The 19,201-nt window shown below is 39.5% G+C and overlaps 1 protein-coding gene across 11 annotated transcripts in view; it reads right to left on the bottom strand.

The window, feature by feature from the left end:
- B3galnt1 (beta-1,3-N-acetylgalactosaminyltransferase 1 (Globoside blood group)) overlaps positions 1–19,201 on the bottom strand; it is a 151,371-nt gene that overhangs the window by 29,794 nt on the left and 102,376 nt on the right. For 2 of the 11 annotated variants that reach the window (XR_015441128.1, XM_004834540.4), the window contains exons 1-2: positions 10,483–10,685; positions 9,044–9,138 (exon numbers count right to left, since the gene is read on the bottom strand). The gene's annotated coding sequence lies outside the window, so the exon portion shown is untranslated. Of the gene's footprint in view, positions 1–9,043; positions 9,139–9,577; positions 10,686–19,201 lie in introns of those variants that run through there. The other 9 variants (XR_015441130.1, XM_021253767.2, XR_015441131.1 and 6 more) reach the window with 8 other exon arrangements.

Consider the following 19,201-nt stretch of genomic DNA (forward strand, 5'->3'; position numbering starts at 1 on the left):
ATCAATTGTGTAAATATATATCTTTTTATTTTTCATGAAAAATATGTTGAGTACCAGAAAATAAATGCGGTTGGGGAGAAATTAGTTCAAATGCAAAGTCTCTAGAGTAACAAGAGAGAAACTGCAATAGTACACTTATTTAAGCCAAAATAACCTGAAATTCTTTCCTTGGGGGCCAACAATGTTGGTTATTTTATACAACTCAAAATCAAATTAAATTCATTAAAAAATATATATAAATTTTCTAATTGTAAATGTAATATACATTAATTGGAGAAAATTCAGTAAATGTAAAAAAGCACAAAGACCCTGAATTGCTAAAGATAACAATGTACTATCTTTGAAGCTCTATCAAGTCTCTGGCTCAGGGGTAAACACAGGAGCTATCTTATCTGTTCCCACAACCCCTTCCCAACCCTATTTCAACTGTGACTCTCCTATCTGATTTCTGAATATGTTACTTTCTTTACCTCCCTTGAAGAATCTGGGCTTGTTCTCTCTACAATAGGTTCTTGGAAAGGCTACCACCTTGTTATGCTTCAGATCTCAAGAAAAAGTCCCTCACTCCTTATCTCAAGTAATTCCCCAGCACTTGTTTTCTAACATATGCCTTATTACTCCCTTCTCAACATTTAACCCTACCTGGGATGTTTTTTAAAATCTATTTGTCTACTATTTATTTATTGTCTGTTCCCTTCAAGAGAATGTGAGGTTGGGCAGGGTACAATTGGACATCTTGTTCAATCTCATATCCCTAGGGTTAGCATATGGTAAGTGCTTGGTAGGTACTGGAATAGTGGGAAAATGGTTTAGTAAGACACTTTATCCACTTAAATACTCCCAAGAATAAATAAATCCAAAAGTAAACTCTCAAATATTATCTTATACTTCTTTTTCCTTCACTATCTCTAATAACAAGGTCTTATTCTAATAGGCTACCCTGATTCTGATTACATGCATTTTAAAAGTTCTAGGCAGAAAAAACATTTTAATTAAATTTTAAGATAAAGCACACTAGAGTCAGAGTCAAAGAAAAAACATGTGCAAACTATTAAGATAATTACAAAACCACTGCCAGTTGTGTAACATTCCAGCTTTTCTTCTACATAAAAGAAACAATTCTGTAAAGAGGGTGGAAAACCTAGTTGCCTAAAAAGGTTCCTGTAGATATGAAATTTAATACAAATCACAATTACATACATCAATCATGTCCTATTCCTTATAAAGGAAAAAAAATCACACATACCAACATACATTTCTTGGAAGGAATTTCCCTACAAGTACCTTCTCAAACTGAACACACTAATTCATAAACAAAGGAGTATAAACTCTACTACTCAATTAAAGTAGTATAAAACTCTACTTCTGCACTGTTTTGGTTTAGATCTAGGTGTCCCCCTAAAGCCTCATATGCTCACTGGTAGAGCTTCTAAAGGTCACTGAATCACAGGGCACTACAGCTACAGCTAACAGTGCTGGCCCATAGGAAGAGGCTGGTCACTGGGGTGTGACCCAGAAGGGGAGATCTCCCTTTCTGGCTCCTCCCTGCTCTCTGCTTCCAGACTTCCCTCATGTGAGCAGCTCGCCATTGTAGGCCCTTCCATATCCCGTCTGCTTGGAGCTGACTGACTATGGACTGAAGACTCTGATGAACAGTGAGCCAAAATAAAGCTCTCCTCCTCTTTGAGTCGTGAGTGTCTGGTATTGTGTCTCAGAGACAAGAAAGTGACTAAGACAGCTCAATTAAACACCTAATTATCTCCACAAACTGATACTAGTTTGCTTTTGATGATCTCCTCTGATTACAGCAGAAAACACAATCAGTGACATCGGACCACTGCTTTTCTTTTTTCTCTTTTTGAACCCAGTGGTTCTCACTTTGCTACACAGTACAATCCGCAGGAGATACGAAAAACACTGGAAGCACCCCAAACCACAGACTGCACCTTAAACCAATAAATAATGTTTGGGAGGTTGTGGGGCTCAGTCCATGCAGTAACTAAGGCTCCCATGTGACCCAGTTGCCCTGAGGTATGGCAGGAATGCAGAGCCTTAGTTTCTACCCCAGACCTCCAGAATCAGAATCTTTTTGACAAGATCTCCAGGAGACTGTGAACACACCAAAGTTTGAGAAGCAAACTACCCACATACCCACTGGGCAGATCACTTAGCCTTTTTAAGCATAAGTTACCTCTCCTGTAAAATGGGAGCAATATTAAGGACTACATGAAATAATATGTGTCAAACAGGTAGGATGGGACTGGCACACATTAAAAGCTAGGGAGATGGTGCTACTATTATTATTATAGTCCACATTGCATGCTTCCAGGAATTCATTCTTATTTGCCTACATGTTTTCTACTTACAAACTCTGCTGCTAGCTCCAGAAAGTGTCTTATATGACATCACATGCTCTATAATACAATTAAACATGCAAATAAACAGTGGATCCACCTTCTCCCTCCAATCAGTAAGCCTCCTGGAGTCCAAGGATTCTGGTTCCTCTAGGATGTCAAGTGTCTGCTCCCCTGAAGAAGTAAACCCCCAAGCAATCGTAGGAGAGGTCCCCGGTCAAAGGCGTACTTTGTTTCTACGGGCTCCCTTCCCCCATGATCCTTTTTCCTGCCCCATCGTTCTTCCGCAGCTAAACTTTTTTTTTGCTGGGCATGATTTGAATTGTCAAAAGTCCTACAGAAGGCACTTCTAGCAATTTAAGGAGAGCTGCAGAATACACGAACCTCTTCCAACTGAAGCTCAAGATAATAGCATGGCATCAGGCTACTTTATTTGAGGCCTGTACATTTTGATAGGGTTTACATTTTTCTACTTATTTTGAAGCACAGCTGGACAATATAAAGAATCACATTTTAACTAGTAAATGAACAGTAACTGTTACACTTGCCAAATTTGATAATGCTTAAAAATAAAATATGCTTTACTCTGTTGGGGCAAACAGAGGCTTAACATTAAAAAGAATTTTCTTACTACTCCAAATTCTTCACACTCCTGTCTCTTCATAATTTTAGCAATATCCCTTGCTTGGTACTGGCACCATAGTAAGATTTTTTTCATATTTCTGTTTGTGTAATGATTAAAACAATCTTCTAGAGCAATCACCAGCGTTATAACATTTATCTTCCAGCTAAGGAGATTGAGATTTGGTGACCTGCTCCTCAGGGTCTCAGAGCTGTCAGGACAGCCTTGGGACCCTGGAAGTCCTTGCCAGGAAGTGGAGTCTTATAACCACTACAATGTTTTCCTCCTTACTGGTTTTATTCTTATCTTTATACTTTCCTCCAGGTAGGACAGCACCTCTGTACTTCCCCAGGGAGAAGAGTTGTTAAAGCTGAACCAGAAACTTTAATTATTCATTTATTTATTTATTTTGGTATGGGGATGGAACTCAGGACCTTGAACTTGCGAGGCAGGCCATGGCACCACTGAAGTAAATCCCCGGCCCACCAGAAACTCTAAATAAAGGAAAATCTTAAATGCAGATTCTATTCAATCACCATGCAAACTATGCTCAACTCTTTCCAATTCTCACCCAGACAGTTTCCAATAACTTCCCTTATTAGGTCACTTTTCAGCAAACAAAAATGTACCAAAGGGAATAATGTTAATGAATTTGTATCTCAAACCTGAATAAGTTGCTGAGCTTCTATAAACATTAGTGAACACAAAAGCAGTGATCTGTTATATATCCAAAGGAATTCAAGTTAGCACAGTTTAGGAATACTTGACTATCCATATTGATTGTGACACAATTCACAGTAGCCAAGATACGGAACAGGTCTAGGTACCCATCAACAGATAAATGGGTAAAGAAAACATGGTATATATATACACAGCGGAGTATTATTCAGGCAATAAGAAGAACAAAATTATGTCATTTGCAGGAAAATGGATAGAACTGAAGATTACCATGCTTAGAGAAATAAGCCAGGTACAGGAAGACAAGTCACACATGTTTTCATTAAAGATGTTAAAGTAGAAAAGAGTCTATTATTAGAAGGAAGGGAGCAAAAAGGAAAGAGGTGTGAGGGAGAGCGATGGGGGATGGATATGATCAAAATATAAGCATGTATGAAAATATCACACTGAAACCCAGTATCAAGCCAAGTATGGTAATACACATCTGTAAAACCAGCACTCTGGGAGGCTGAGGAAGGAGGATCACAAGTTTGAGTCAAGCCTGGGCAACTTAGAGAGTCTCTGTCCCAAAATAAAAAATAAAAAAGGGCCGAGGATTTGGTTTAGTGAAAAGGGTCTAGATTCAATCTTCAATATCTCACAAAAAGGAAAACCAATATTTTGTAAATTAATAGATATAAATCAAAAATGTATTTAAGAAGGAGAATTTAGGTTGAGTGAAATATAAACTAAGGAAACAAACAAAAAAGCAGTGAACATCAGTAGCTAGTACAGACTCACTAAAAACCTTTGTCTAACATCACCCCCACCTTTAACAGGGTACCTCCACCAGAATGTCAAGGGAAGCCTTAGATAAAAATCACTTCTGGGAAGAGTTGGGGACTGAAAGGTCATTTTGAACAAAACAGAAAAATGGGTCTAATGATGGTGGCTAAATGGTTTCAAAAGTGGTTGATCCATTAAAGCTAGGTTTAATTTTTTTAGAAATTTAATAAAACTTTTCAATTTTTAAGAATGAATCTAAATTCACTGAGTTTAAGGGAGGGGAAACCCCACATTGAACTCACTCGAAGTATTTATTGAGTTTAAGAAAAAACCCACTCTCTGTGGTCAGTACATATTTTCAGTAGCAGTGAATATGATACTTTCACTCCATTGCCATTTCCCAGTCCTGCTGCAGCAGGACCTCTCCCAGATGTACTCTGAGTTGCCTTTCACTCAAGCCTCACGGGAATCGAACCCTGCTCCCTTGGTGTGCTGAGGTAGAAGACATCTGGGCTTTTAAAGAACTTTTTAAAAGATATATTCTCTACTGTTTACAAAGAAAGTACTTTCTTATAAGTAAAACAATCCCCGTATATGAAAATCTTTTGTAGATTTGGGGGTTGTGTCATGCAGGGTCTTTGGGCTGAGAAAAATGAGGAGTAACCAAAAGCAGCAGGACTTGCAAAGGAAAATGAGCTACAATTTTCTTTTTGCTTTTGCCCCACTTACACTTGTACCAAACAATAACAAAAACTCCACTCTTAACAATTTATAATACAGGATAGAATTTGACGCAGAATGTTTTTGCTTAAGGCAAAGGGGGCTGTGGGAAACCACAGAAATCTGTAGTACTTCTGTGTCAATTTATAAAGTATATTTTGCAACACCAGAAAATGGGTGTTGCTATCAATCCTATTTTTCACAGACCTGTGCAGCTCATGGTTAGGCAGACTCAGAACCTAAATTCAAACCCTTCAATTTCAAACAACCTGTTCCTGCTCCAGACCAGTCCCACATGGGAGCACAACCTCACACCTGATCCCACAGCTTCAGACTGCTGGGCAAGGAGGGAAGAGTGGAGCAAAAGCAGACACATCTCTGCATTGCCTGAGGGGATTATATGACAGTAGTTCTGGTGGAACAGGATGAACAGGTCAGGAAAGTGTGAGAGCAAAAGTGACTCCATTTTGCTAATGTGAGACCAGAATGACTCCATTTTGTCCAAAATGGAGCAGTCTCCTTTGTTCTTTCAAATTAATGATTAAATGTGCTTAATCTGGGACAAAAGACATGATCTGTAACTCAAGATTCCTAAGCTCATTACTCAGCCATCTGTTTGCCCTAGAAACAAGTGTCCCGGGCCCACTATCTATAGGACAATCTGTTAACATGCTGACTATCCACACAAGGTGGTCATGACCATTAGTCAAGATGTCTGATGACCATCAGTACATGACAGTACACCACTAACCTTTGTCCCCATTTGTCTTGTAAAAACCTATATGTAATCCCCTTCAACCCCCAATGAGCCTAGCCAATCAAAATTCTACACTTCATACTTGCTAAATGTTAACCAATCATATGGCTGCTAATGACCAAAGCTTGTTGTAATCTCAATAAAAATCTTGCTAATTTGGAACTCGGGGCTCTCAATCTCGATCCGCTGTGTCGGTGACAATTGAGAGTCCCTGCTTAAGCTTGAATAAATGACCCTTGTGTGCTTACATTGGAAACGGCCTCCTGGTGGTCTTTGGGACTTCGTAATCTGGGCACAACAAAAGCCAGCAAAACTGGATTAAAGAGCACATAAATCAAGCAGAACAACATCAAGACTGGCCTGAAAGCCAAGTTTTCTGTCCCTGTTTTGTTATAAACACTTCTACCCACTGGAAGAAGAAGGCAGGGGAAGCAGCTCTAGTTATCATTTCATTCCATCACTGCCCTACATTATGAACATTACAGATCTCTACCAATCTTATCTGTCATGCAAAGCCATCAATTATCTTCCCCTTGGTTACCTGAAAGTATTGCATTCATTCATTTGATGTGCCAGACCTGCATTAGAGGCCAAGACAGCAGTGGGAAAGAAAAACCCTGCCCTCAATTTGCTGACATTCAATGCAGAGCACGGTGGAAGACTCATGACTCCAAAGTTAAACTGAACTTCAGAAGTAAGCCCACCTGGAGAAGATGGGGGAGCTTGCCCACCTCAAATGTTTCCAAATTAGGGATCAGAGTCCTGGGCAGGGAGCTGAGTTTGCATTCTCAGAATGTGTTAATGCCCAATAAAGGTGTAAATTGAGGAAGTAATGAATGCTATGAGAGTAAATGATAATTTTCTCTTAGAAAGTAGGCAACTCCATCTTCAAAAACAAAGTCTGTAACCAAAGAATAATCAAATAGTTCTAGATAAAAGACAGAGTTTGAGCCCTCACTGTCATGCTAGGGGTAGGTGGCTGCTGATCTGTGAAATGTTTGAACAGGAATGCTGCTTCTTTATTCCCTTCTAAGAGCCTATTCAAAATGCACAGCTTTCAGTTTTACAGAAATCCATGTTCTAGCACAGGGACAGGCAAAGTTTTTATTTTCCGTAAAAGGAAAGAAGTAAATATTTTCTCTTCAAACTATACAATCTCTATCTCAGTGACTCAATTCTGTTTTTGTTTATAAAAATGGAGCCATAGTCAATATTAAACAAATGGGTGCAACTATGTTCCCCACAGATACCAAAATCCATAGATGCCCAAATCCGTTATATCAAATGACATAATATTTGCATATAACCCACAGACATTCTCCCCATACTTTGTCATCTCTATACTACTTATATTGCCGAATACAATGTAAATATTTTACTGTATTGCTTAGTGAATGACATTTTTAAAACATGTGTATGTGTTCAATACAGGCACAATTTTTTCCTGAATATTTATAGTCCATGGTTGGTTGAGTCTGTGGATATGGAAATTAAGGACCCAGAAATCTGACTACATCTATAAATCAGACTTTGGCCAGGAAATGTTTGTTCTAGTCCCATGAAAAGGCACATTGTGGGACATCAATAAGTCTCCCAAGATCTCTCTTCTCTTTGTTTCCTCATGACCCCAAAGGGATCCTAGTCGAGTTACAATGTGTCCCCTACACGAACTGGCTCCTAGAGGGTAGACAGGGCTGATAAGTATGACCTGAGCTGTGGATGAAATAGGAGGAAAACAGGGCTTGGCTTTCTAGTTAACTAACTACCTGTGTGCAGAGTCGAAAATATATAGGATTGAAAACAAAATCTGTTCTAGTTTTCTGGTTTTTATTCTTTAATGTCTCAGAGCCTCAAGGAGAACACATTTCCCGAGAGGCCCACCGTCAAGGTGTTCTATAACTTCTTCTTACCCTCATCTTGATGTGAATCCTACAAACTGCCGTAATTCTAGCTCATACCCTTATCTTCCCCCTCCACTAATTCACAATATGCCAAGAGCCCAGTAACAAAAAGTGTTTGCATTGTAACAAAAGCAAATCAATATTTGCAATATGCAATTACTATGAAAATAAAATCACTGTTCATAATCCCCAAAGAAATGTGTGTCAAAAAGCCCACAGAACTCTTATTTCTGAATGCATGTGTTCTGCAAGGTCATGGAAGAGCATCCTGTCTGATCCCATGTGTTCACCTCAACCAGGAAGCTGTGCAGGATGGCTATTTACCATAGGGTGGGCACCTACCACCGAGCAAGCAATGATGATAAATAACATCTGTGAAAGCAGCAACAGAAAAACATATTTTCTTGAACATTATCTAGTTGTGAAAAAAATAAAAGCACTTCCTAAAATGAGATCTACCTGAATCATCCAATAGTACATAGAACAAAGCTGGAGTCTGGACACAGGCTGAAGGCAAATCAGCCATCCCAAGGGGAAAAAGAAAGCATCCAATGTTTCTTAGAAACAAAGAGAATTGAGCCTGAATTTGAAGTTAAATATGACCCACAAAATTGAGTTTATGTAATCACTAAGTTTTCATGAAGTAGTGTAATATTTTAGTAATAATTTAATTTTTAATAAAAATATTATTACCCAAAATAGTTTAGTAGAGTTTCAATACTAGATTTCTTCAAAACCCCTGGGGAAAGAAACATACTAGTATATACTATAACAAACTTTGAGCTATGTCAAAGATATCTAAAACCTAGTAAAGGACACTATGATGGGTGTGTTAGTTACTTTTGTCTCCTCGTTGAGACAAAATACCAGGCACCAAAAGTTAAAGGGGAAAGGTTTATTTGGCTTACAGTTGGTAGAGGTTTCAGTCCATAATTGGCTGACTCCAAGACAGGGATGGCAAACAGGCATGCCAGAGCAGAAACAACATGGCACGCACAAGGCAGCAAAGGCAACAAGGAGCGTTACCAGCATCTTTCTGCCCCTTTTATCTTATTCAGGCTACTTAGGACTGGTAGCACTCACACCTTTAATCCTAGTGCCTTTGAGCCTAGCATTGCATCATGAATCAATTCTAGTTTCATATACTCTAGATCAAGCCTATGACCACCTGAGGCTTTGGGGGGACATCTAGACCCAAACCATAACAATGGGCATAATTTTAAAAGTATAAATAAAATAAACTTACCTGTTGAGTTTTAGATGAGATTTGATCACTAGCTGAAGTTTTTCTGTGGTTGTGTACATTCCATTCTTTAAAGCCCTCAGATTTGTTGTGAACCACTGAACAGTAAGTAAAGTGGAAAAAGATTTTATAATAACAACATTGACACTATGACATCTAAATCAATATTTTATATGTACCAAATTGCTATAGAAGCAAGTTATTAAGTATCAACGCTTTTTGTCGTTTTTGGAAAAGCCTTAATTCTGTCTTTTGCCTCCATGGTCTACTCTGGAATTATTTAGACACTCTGATAACAGACTTTTCAGGGCCAAAATTACCCAATGGCCATTCATTGTGAGTGAACCTTTCAGTTGGGAGGGTGAGTCATGGACTCTTGTTCATCTCTAGCTGATACGAATTCAGCTGGTGCTTTTATCAGGCATCGACACACCCTAAGAACACAAATGCAGTTCCCTCCCTGTGCCCAAGACACCCACGAGAGCTAAAACATAAACTTGTTCCTGGGTGAAAACCATAAATTCCAATCTTTCTTACCTCTGAAAATAGAAAAGAGAGAGGACACAGACAGACATGGTTTGACAAATTCTTCCTTCGTAGCAGCTTTTCTTACCAAAGAAGCTACCTCCTAAAAGCTGTCACTCTGCAAGCTACACGGAAGAAAAAAACACCTCTGCCCTACAAAAATCTCCCTCCTAGTCCAGTAGTGGGGAGGTGAAAAGAAATACCGAACGCAAATGCTGAATCGCTGCCGCCTTCATTCCTTACGATCTGAAAGACTCCACTGCACCTCTAAGGTTTCTTTTTAAAAGCCTTGTGTGTTGGTTGAGACCCCACTTCTGAATCACACAGCCCTAACCCCTGGGGTTTCCTGGGGGAGGGGGACTTTTCCCAGTACTTTCCTTCCCTTCCGATGGTCTATATTCTTTCCAATCCCTCCCCTTCAGCATACTCCTGCAATTCGGGCCCTAGGCCCTAGGCCACAGCCTCGAGATCGCTTTGGAGCCAGGCCTGCTTGAGGTCCACCAATACCGTATCACGGTCCCTGTCTTCTCCCTAGCCGCAGCGACAAACGCGTCCCGGGCCGCTGGGGCTCTAGCGGCGTCTGTAGCTGCACCGGACGCCGGGGAGGCAGGGACGACGCGCCCGGCCAAGGCAGGGTGGGCGACAAGCAGGGAAGCCTGGGCCTCGAGCCCCGTGGCTCCTCCGAGTTTCCCACAGCTCCTCCAGTCCCCTTGTCCCGCCCACAAGACAGGCGGCTGCCCATCAGTGACCCAAGCCGCAGGGCGTGGTGGCTCGCGGCACAACCTGCTGGCTCCCTGCCTAGCAACCTGGATCTCGGTGTTTCCAGCTCGGTGCATCCACAGAACATCCAGTCCCACGCACGCCTGCAGGCTGGCCCAAACCTCTACAGTCTCCCAGTCACCTCCGGGAACACTCACCTCCCGAGCGGGCCTCGTAAGCGGACGGACAACGCTCCACCCCGGCACGCTCCCCCAGCCTCCCGCCGCAGCACGCACGCTCCGGCGCGCGCAGACCACGCTCGGGGGACCCTGCTGGCGCCCCTTGCTGGCGAGCGAGGTCCAGCCACCCCCCAGCCCTGTGCTAGGCTTGGCGCTTTCTCTCCATTCTTGCCATCACCTTCCTTCCAAACAAGTTGTCAAGTTGTGCCCACATTTAGTGTTTGAGGTGGCAGAGGTTTGGCGCCTTAATGCTAGGATTTGTTTAATATTTGCATTCCTCCCATGCCATTGTTCCAAGCTTGCCATTGTTCAAAGAATTTGCTTGTTGAACTCTACACAGAGCGGATTAGAAAAGAAAAAATTGTGGCAGTGCCCTAAGGGTGTGACTGCCCTTCGAAGTTTGCATCTCACCTCACTCTGCCCTAGGTGCTGGACATGGAGCTTCAGGATATAATGTTTGCCCTGCTGGGTTTCTGTCTTTCTTTGGCCCAATTCCTTTCTGTACCTTTTTTTTCTCCCCTTTGGAATGGGATTGTTTACTCTGTGCCATTCATTATGTGTTGGAAGTATTTAATTTTCATTTTGATTTTTTACAGGGGCTCACAGCTGAAAGTTTGCCTTGAATCTGAGAGGAAACTTTGAATTTGGTCTTTTCAGCAATACTGGAGCTGTTGTGACTGTGGCAACTCTTAGTAATGGACTAAATGCGTTTTGCATAATAAGATGGGGGCTCAGGGTGGAATATTATGGTTTACTTCTAAAATGTTACCCAAAAGTCTCCTGTTCAGAGGTGGGACCTTTGGAGGGTTATTGGATCATGGAGGCACTATACTCATCAGTAGATTCATCCACTGAAGAATTCAAGAGTTGGATGTTCTGTTAGGAGGTGGAACCTGGTTTGAGGTCATCACTGGGGATGGGACCTGGGACAGTGTATTCTTGTCCCTGGCTCCTCATTTCAAGCTCTGCTTCCTGGATGCCACAATGGTGAGCAACCATCTCCTGCCAAACCCTTCTACCATACCATTCTGCCTTAGAGCTAACCAACCATGGGGTGAATCACCTGAAAACTATGAGCCAAAATAAAACTGTTCTCTTGGAAGTTGCAGGTGTTGGGCATTTTGTGCCAGCAACAGGCAAGCACTAATATAGCATACCTAGTCTAATTGCCCACATCCATTTTAATAACAGATATAAATGAAGAATATGTCATTCATTGTGTAATCTTTGCCTTTGGTCATCTGGTCTCTGATTTATATCATAAATATGTGTGGATGTACAAGGTAAGCTTTTCTATATCCACTTAAGTGCATAAGCTCTGCTTGACAAGAGGAATTTGGTCAACTTTACTTGATAATAATATCCATCCTAGGGCCGGGATTTAGCTCAGTAGTTTCTCCACCTGCCTCACTAATGCAAGGTCCTGAGTTCGATCCCTGGTCCCCCCCCCAAAATATATATATTTATATATGGATATATATATCCATCCTGTCTTCCAAAAGAGAACTCTCAATGGGCATCTTCTATTCCACAGGCAAATGTAGTATTTAAATATCCTGTATCCTCACTTCTGAAAAGACTGCATTTTCCAATGAGTCAGTCCAAGTATGATCAAGGGACCCTTTCTAGATCAGGGAGGTCTGAAGAGGGGCCCTTGAGCAGCTTCTTTTGCAGCTGTGTCAGCCAGTTAATTAACTTGAGATATTTTGTCAACTCCTTTTTGGTGCACTCAAATAATGAATTATTGCTACTTTGGAGGGGATATAGATGGATAAGAAAGGTTCATCTGTCTCCTTATAATACTTTATGAGAGATCCCCTGGCTGTCAGAATATTTCTTTCTTTCCATATGGCTGCATGAGCTTGCAGAACTAGAAAAGCATACTTTGAATCAGTACAAATATTGACTTTCTGTCCTTTACTGAGTTATAAAGCCCTTGTCAGAGCTATGAGTTCTGCTAGCTGGGCGCTAGTCCCATGGGAAAGTGAGGAACTTTCAAGTGTCTGATGTAGAGTCACTATTGCATACCCTGTCTTTTTCATCTCATTTTCCTTGAAGGAACTGCTATCACAGAAGAGGGTTAATAAGGGATGTGTCTAACAAGTCTTCTCTGGCAGCAAGAGGTTACCTCCAGAGATAGAGGCAAGTAATGGCTGGCAAAAATCCTGCCCTGTGCCCTAGGAAAAGAAGTCCCTAAGACATTTGTGATGTCTACCTAATCACCTAGGCAATCTTCCTTAGCAGCAAGACAAGACTAAGTTTTATTCAAAGTCTACTTTAAAATTTCTGTCTGTATATCTGCAACACACTTATGAAACTCATAGGTTAAAATTTATACCCATCATTCAGCAACCACAACTTGCATATTAGTGAAAGTACTTTGCTCCCCTACACACATAAATGATGAGAATCAGACCTAGAAGGGAAGAGAAAGAGCCAAGAGGTTGGAAACTCCCCCTTAACTGCATGTGTTTCTCATCTAAGGTGATTTCCCTACCTTCAGCATTAGCACACGCTCATTTTCTATGGGCTCAACTTAAACTTCTTAGTTGTTGGACAGGAGGGGAAAGGTTGAAGGTTCAGTGTTTCTCCCTCTCTAATCTTTAGCAGAAACATGACTTCAAAAAGGAAAGTACAAAATGACAGGAAAAGATCAAAAATGAGATTAGAAAAAAGAAGTCTTTTCTGCTCAACCTCGTGGTCAGTTATTGAGACTATTTGCCCGTGAGTCATCACTCTCAGGCTGGAAAGGTAAGAATGAAGAATCTCAAGAGATAAGATTGCCTTCTCACCAGTGGAAGATATACACCTGAAAGAAATTGAGGCAGAACAGGCTTGACATTCCCCTCTAGAGTACAGAGTGACGATCAGGCCAGACTGTCCCAGTAAAACCTGTCCTCCAAGTCTTAAGAACAGTTGCCAGCCTATCACCATTTAACTGACAATTAGAGTCCTATGATTTAGTAATAGATGTGTATATTTCCTAAATACAAACTAGATTTCATAAAGAGGGCATTTTATAACATTTCATAAATTTACATTTTGGTTAGTATCAAAGTCCACTAGGGACTTTAACATTACTTTCTCTTAGAGCTGATGTCTAAGATAACCACAAAAGTCAAAACAAGTCAAACAAGTCAAGCAAGGAACTCCAATAAATTCAGCAACTAGTAAGTCCAAATGCAGAATATACAAAACAGGAATACAAGACCTTGCCTACAAAAGTAAAATGTTCCATCAAAGAAACATCATAATCTTCCCATGTTCTCAATTTAAATTTATTATTTTAACAACAAAACAATGCATTAAAAAAAAGACAAGGCATAAAATTCAAGATGTAAGCAACTGACAAATAAGGATGACAATGACAATCTCTGGTTACCTAAATGAATCACAATCCAGAATCCATAAAACAAAAGCAAATCCCCTTACAATTATCTTCCTGGGCCCTCCAAATGATATAGGGGATAAATGTAACTCCCAACCTGCTTGATGTCAGATATGCAGAGTTTGTGTTCCCCAAAATGGAAAAATGAATTCTAAAGAACAATGGAAGTTAAGAGTAGGAAATATTTATTGAGAAACAGCCCTTGAGAGACAGGAGGGGACCCAAAAGTGAGTTGCCAATGAGCCTACTTCTCAAAGGAAGTTTTTTTTCATTAAGTTTATTGGTACATTTTAGGTATAAAATACAGCTATATTCATCATTGGGATCTTGTACCTTTACGTGACATATCTTGGTTCTTATTTTTTCCCCATTCCCCTGCCCTCTCTTCAACCCCTCCACCCTTCCCTATTTACAAAGACTTTGTTTCCGTTTTTTTCCTTTTCTCATATATTTCTTTTCCCTTCTTTCCTTCCCCTACCCCTCCCACTTCCCCTACTCTTTTAGACCTTTTCTTCTTATTACATAATATCAATCATACATTTTTTAAAATTACAATATCAAGATTTAGAGGATATTACCACAGATTTTACAGAATTTAAAAGGATATTGAAAGCATATTATAAAAATATTTTTTGAAATAAATTTAACAACGTCTATGAACTAACTTGGAAAACAAATTAATGAAACTGACTCTGGAAGAAATATAAAATTTGAATAGCACCTATAAGACAAAGAATATTCCCATCTTGAAAACCTACCTATATGACAGCAACAGGTTCATATACATTTTAACTGATGAATTATATCAAACATTTAAAGCAGAAAAAAAGAAGAAACACTTTTCTCCTCATTTTAAGAAATCAACATTGTGCTAATACTAAAAATGGATAAAGATAATAGAAGAAAAGAGTATGAACATAGATAAAAATTTGTTTAACAAAACAAGCTATTAGAAGTCAGACCTGGCAGTATGTAGAATGTGGTTTTATTATACAGATGGCAGTGTTGGTTCAGCATTGAAAGATCCACCCCCCAAAACCATCATTTTGACAGAGGAAAGGAAAAAGCCATATGATCCTATAAGTAGTTGCAGAAAAAATTCTAGCTGTTCATGGTAAAAGCTATCAGGAGACCTGAAGTAGAGAAACTTCTCAACAGATAAAAGACATATACTCCATACTTCCAGTAAAAACGCCTTATATAAATGGAAAAGATACAATGCTTTCTCCCTAAGGTGGGGAACAAGGGCAGATATGCCTACTCTTCATCTGTCCTTTAAACTTTGAAACACAGGCTCAAATCAAAATAGTCTGGCAATAAAAAGAAACAAATAACATAGGATAGCAAGGTAAAAGTAAAATCTTTATATGTAGATGAAATGATCATCTACAGAGAAAATACTAAGAAATCTCTAGGAGCTCCTAGAACTTGTATTTGAATTTAGCAGGATTAGAAAACACAAGGTATATATAAAAATTCAGGTCTATGTATACTTGCCATAAATGAAGAATTGGATATTGAAGTTTAAAAGTTATATAGAGGCCAGGGATTTAGCTCAGTGGTTCCGCCACCTGCCTCACAGGTGCAAGGTCCTGAGTTTGATCCCCAGTACCAAAAAAATAAGAAAAGAAAAAGTTATGTAGGAGTACAGAGGACCTAGACAAGTAAAAAGAAAAATAATAAGTGTTGGAAGACATTTATTACCTAATTTTAAGACTTTCTCTAAAGCTACAGTAATCAGGCAATGTTGGCATAAGGAAAGACATATAGATCAATGGAATAAACACTAGAGTCAGAAAAATACTAATCAGTGCAATAACAAGATCGTATTATACACTCATTAGGGAGATTACATTAAAAGTTTTAAAAGAACAAGCTTAGGTGTGCAACAATTAGAACTTTTAATACTGCAAATGTGAATGTAAAATGATAAAACAATTTTGGAAAACAATATAGAAATTTCTTGTATTACTGTTAAGAAGCAACAGTTCTGTTCTTAAGTTTTTACTTAAGAGAAATGAAAACACATGTTCACAATAGATTTGTACATACAGGTTGACTGTCCCTTATCTGAAATTCTTGGGACCAGAAGTGTTTCACATTTTGGTTTGAAATCCACTTGATCTGCAAAGAGGATAGCTACTCCTGCTTTTATCAGGATGCTTTTTTTTGCATGGGGTATTGTTTTCTGCCCTTTAACTTTCAGTCAATGAGTTTCATTTTGAATTAAGTGCGTTTCTTGTATGCAGCATATTGTTGGATTTTGCTTCTTGACCCATTCTGCCAGTCTATTTCTTTTGTTTGGTGAATTGAGACCATTAACATTGATGGTTATAACTGAAATGTATTGACTTGTCATTGCCATGACTTTTTCCTTTTGTTGGGTTCTCCCCCTTTACATTTAATTTCTTGTTGTGACCAACAGATTCATTCTACTGGGCTTCCTGGGGTTGTGATCCTCATTGTCTTTTCCTAGGATGTTGTCTAAAATTTTTTGGAGTGCTGGTTTGGTATTCATGAAATTCCTAAGGTGCTCTTTGTCATGGAAGTATCTTATTTCTCCATCAATTTTGAAAGATAGTTTTGCGGAGTACATCAATCTGGGTTGGAGGCTGTTTTCCTCCGGGGCTTGATATATGTCACTCCAAGTTCTTCTTGCCTTGATGGTTTGTGTTGAGAAATCTGCTGTGATTCTGATGGGCTTTCCTTTGTATGTGATTTGTTTCTTTTCTTTAACTGCTTGTAGAACTTTGTTCTTCTGTTGAGTTTCTGGATTCTTAACTATTAAATGCCTATGTGTAGATTTTTTTTTGATCAAGGCTATTTGGAGTCCTATATGCCTCCCTTATCTGTATGTCAGGTTCTTTTCCCCTGCTTGGGAAGTTTTCTGTCATTACTTCTGTGAACAGTTTTTTTTATGTCATTTACACTCTCTTCTGTTTCTTCGTTGACTCCAATCAGTCTTATGTTATTCTTCTTTGCATCATCTAGCAGCTGCTGGATTGATTTCTTGTGGTCCTCTGTGCTCGGGGGTGGTGCTATGGCCTCAAAGGAAGTTTCATAGGGCAAAATCATGAGGTGAGTACAACATGTGTCAAAACTATGATTAACCAATAAAATTACAAGGAGAACCGCTTAGGTAATGTTGATTCAACGGGGAACCAGGTCAACTAGCAAGTGTATACAGAAAGAACAAAGACCTTTTTTAGGAAAGGATGGATCCAGAGGTCTTGGTCATCCACCAGAATGACTGATGTCCATCTAGACTTTATTGGACCAAGTGATGCCAATTATCTTATCCCCTGGGAAGGTATGTAGGCCTGTCATTCTGTCTTTATCTTGAGGTCTGGCCTCCAACAGAAGCACCTCTGGCCACAGTTGTAATGTGTTTTAATCTTTTGTACTGTCTCTCTATCCCTGTTTGACTGCCTGTAATATTTCTACCTAACTTAGTTGTCTATAATATCTGGGGGTCATGCCCTCAAAGGGGACTGTGTGACCCTAATACTTACTGCCTCTACCCTCCCCCTATTCTCTGGGCCAGGAGTTGAACAGCTTTATTCTTTCATACACACCCTGCAATGATGTGCTGTCTCACTACAGACCCAAAAGAAACAGGGCTAACTAGCTATCAACTGGAAAATCTAAAACTGTGAGCCCAAATAAACCTTTTCTGTTGTTTTTTGCAGGCATTTGTTACAGAAATGGAAAGCTAATACACTCTCTGCTGCATATTATTCTTTATTATTTTATTTTTAATAAACTGTTAAAACCTCAAAGCTATTCTTAGCCCAAAGGACTTACCAAAACAGACCATGGCTGACAGATTATAGTTTGTCAACCCATGAACTGGTTGGTCAGCTCAGCTGAAATTTGCAGCTCATTCACACATCTGCTGTCAACTCCACGTGCTGTTCATCTTCCAGTAGGCTATTTTGTCAGTGTGTGGGCCACATCTAGGAAAGTAGATGTGGAAACAGTAAGACTTCTTAACCATAGCCACGGAAGTCACACAACATCATATAATGCCACCTTCTGTGGCTCTAGGCAATAGCATGCCTCTCCGTGAAGGATCTGGAGATATTGTGGCCACAACAGCTCAAATAAGGGGCAAGTTTTTGCCATGTGATCTACTATATGAGATTTATTTTTATTTATTTAGACATTGAGAATTGAACCCAGGGCTTTGCAATATCAGGCAAATGCTCTAACATTGAGCTATATAACCAACTTTTTAAAAATTTCATTTTGATTTAAATTCTCACTAAATTATTCAAGTGGCCTTGAACTTGCAATCTTCTTGACTCAGCCTCCTGAGCAGCTGGGATTACAGGCCTATGCCACTACACCCTGCTTCAAGGAAGATTTGGGAACTGATGCTGAACTCAGTGTTATATCTGTCCTCAGATTCTAATTTAAATAACTTAAAATTGACTCATAAGTCTCTGAATTTATGATCTCTAATGGGAGCTATTGTTCTTACTCTGTTTTCCCCAGGGTGCTTCAACTGTTTTTCATTCAGTGAGTGTTCATGCAAGCTCATCAGTACTTGCTTGCCAGTGTCTCTGCCATGAGATTATGAGCTCCTTAGGGAAGAGACTGTGGCCTTACCTCTCTGCTGTTATGCCTTATCTTCTATAGATATGTATGGAATTTAATGGAACAAGCTTCCTGAAGTTTAAAGCCAGGTTGTTTGCTTAGTTCACAGAGGGAAAGCAAATTTAAGAATCCAACACTACCTACAGATTCCATAAGAAAAGCATGCATTGCAGGATTACATTTTACACCAAATACTATTGTTTAACCCATGGCCCACCCTTTTTTCCCCCATTTTTGAATGTTATAATAAAAATATAAAAATAAAAGAAGTGTTGTTGCTTCTATGCATTAACCATATTACATGTTTTATATGCAGCCCAAGACAATTCTTCAAAAAAAGGGTATGGGGTGGCCCTAAGACATTTTTAGATGGTTAAATATCCTAGCAGTTTTCCAAATATATAATCAAGAGATAAGGAGTTGTGTGCTTAATAAGCTTGAACAAGCGGTCACCTTCTTAGGATATATTATGTTTTAAACTTAAATTTGTCTGCAGATGAAAATGTAACAATGGTTTGTAATATATGCAGGACATGTTCCCAGGAAGAAGTGATTCCAGAGAGGGTTTCTAATCTATAGTGAATCCCGCTTCTAATTGCTCAGTTGGATTTTTCAGTGTGTGTTTTTTCTAAAATCTCATTGTAACCCTGTCTTCTTTTACTTGATGGAAAGCTTTGACAATTTATTGTGCTTAGAAGCAGCTGGGGATGT

Source organism: Heterocephalus glaber, unplaced genomic scaffold (genome assembly GCF_053883595.1).
Source record: "Heterocephalus glaber isolate CG9 unplaced genomic scaffold, H.glaber_assembly_v1.0 deba00001504, whole genome shotgun sequence".
Taxonomy (NCBI): Eukaryota; Metazoa; Chordata; class Mammalia; order Rodentia; family Bathyergidae; genus Heterocephalus; species Heterocephalus glaber.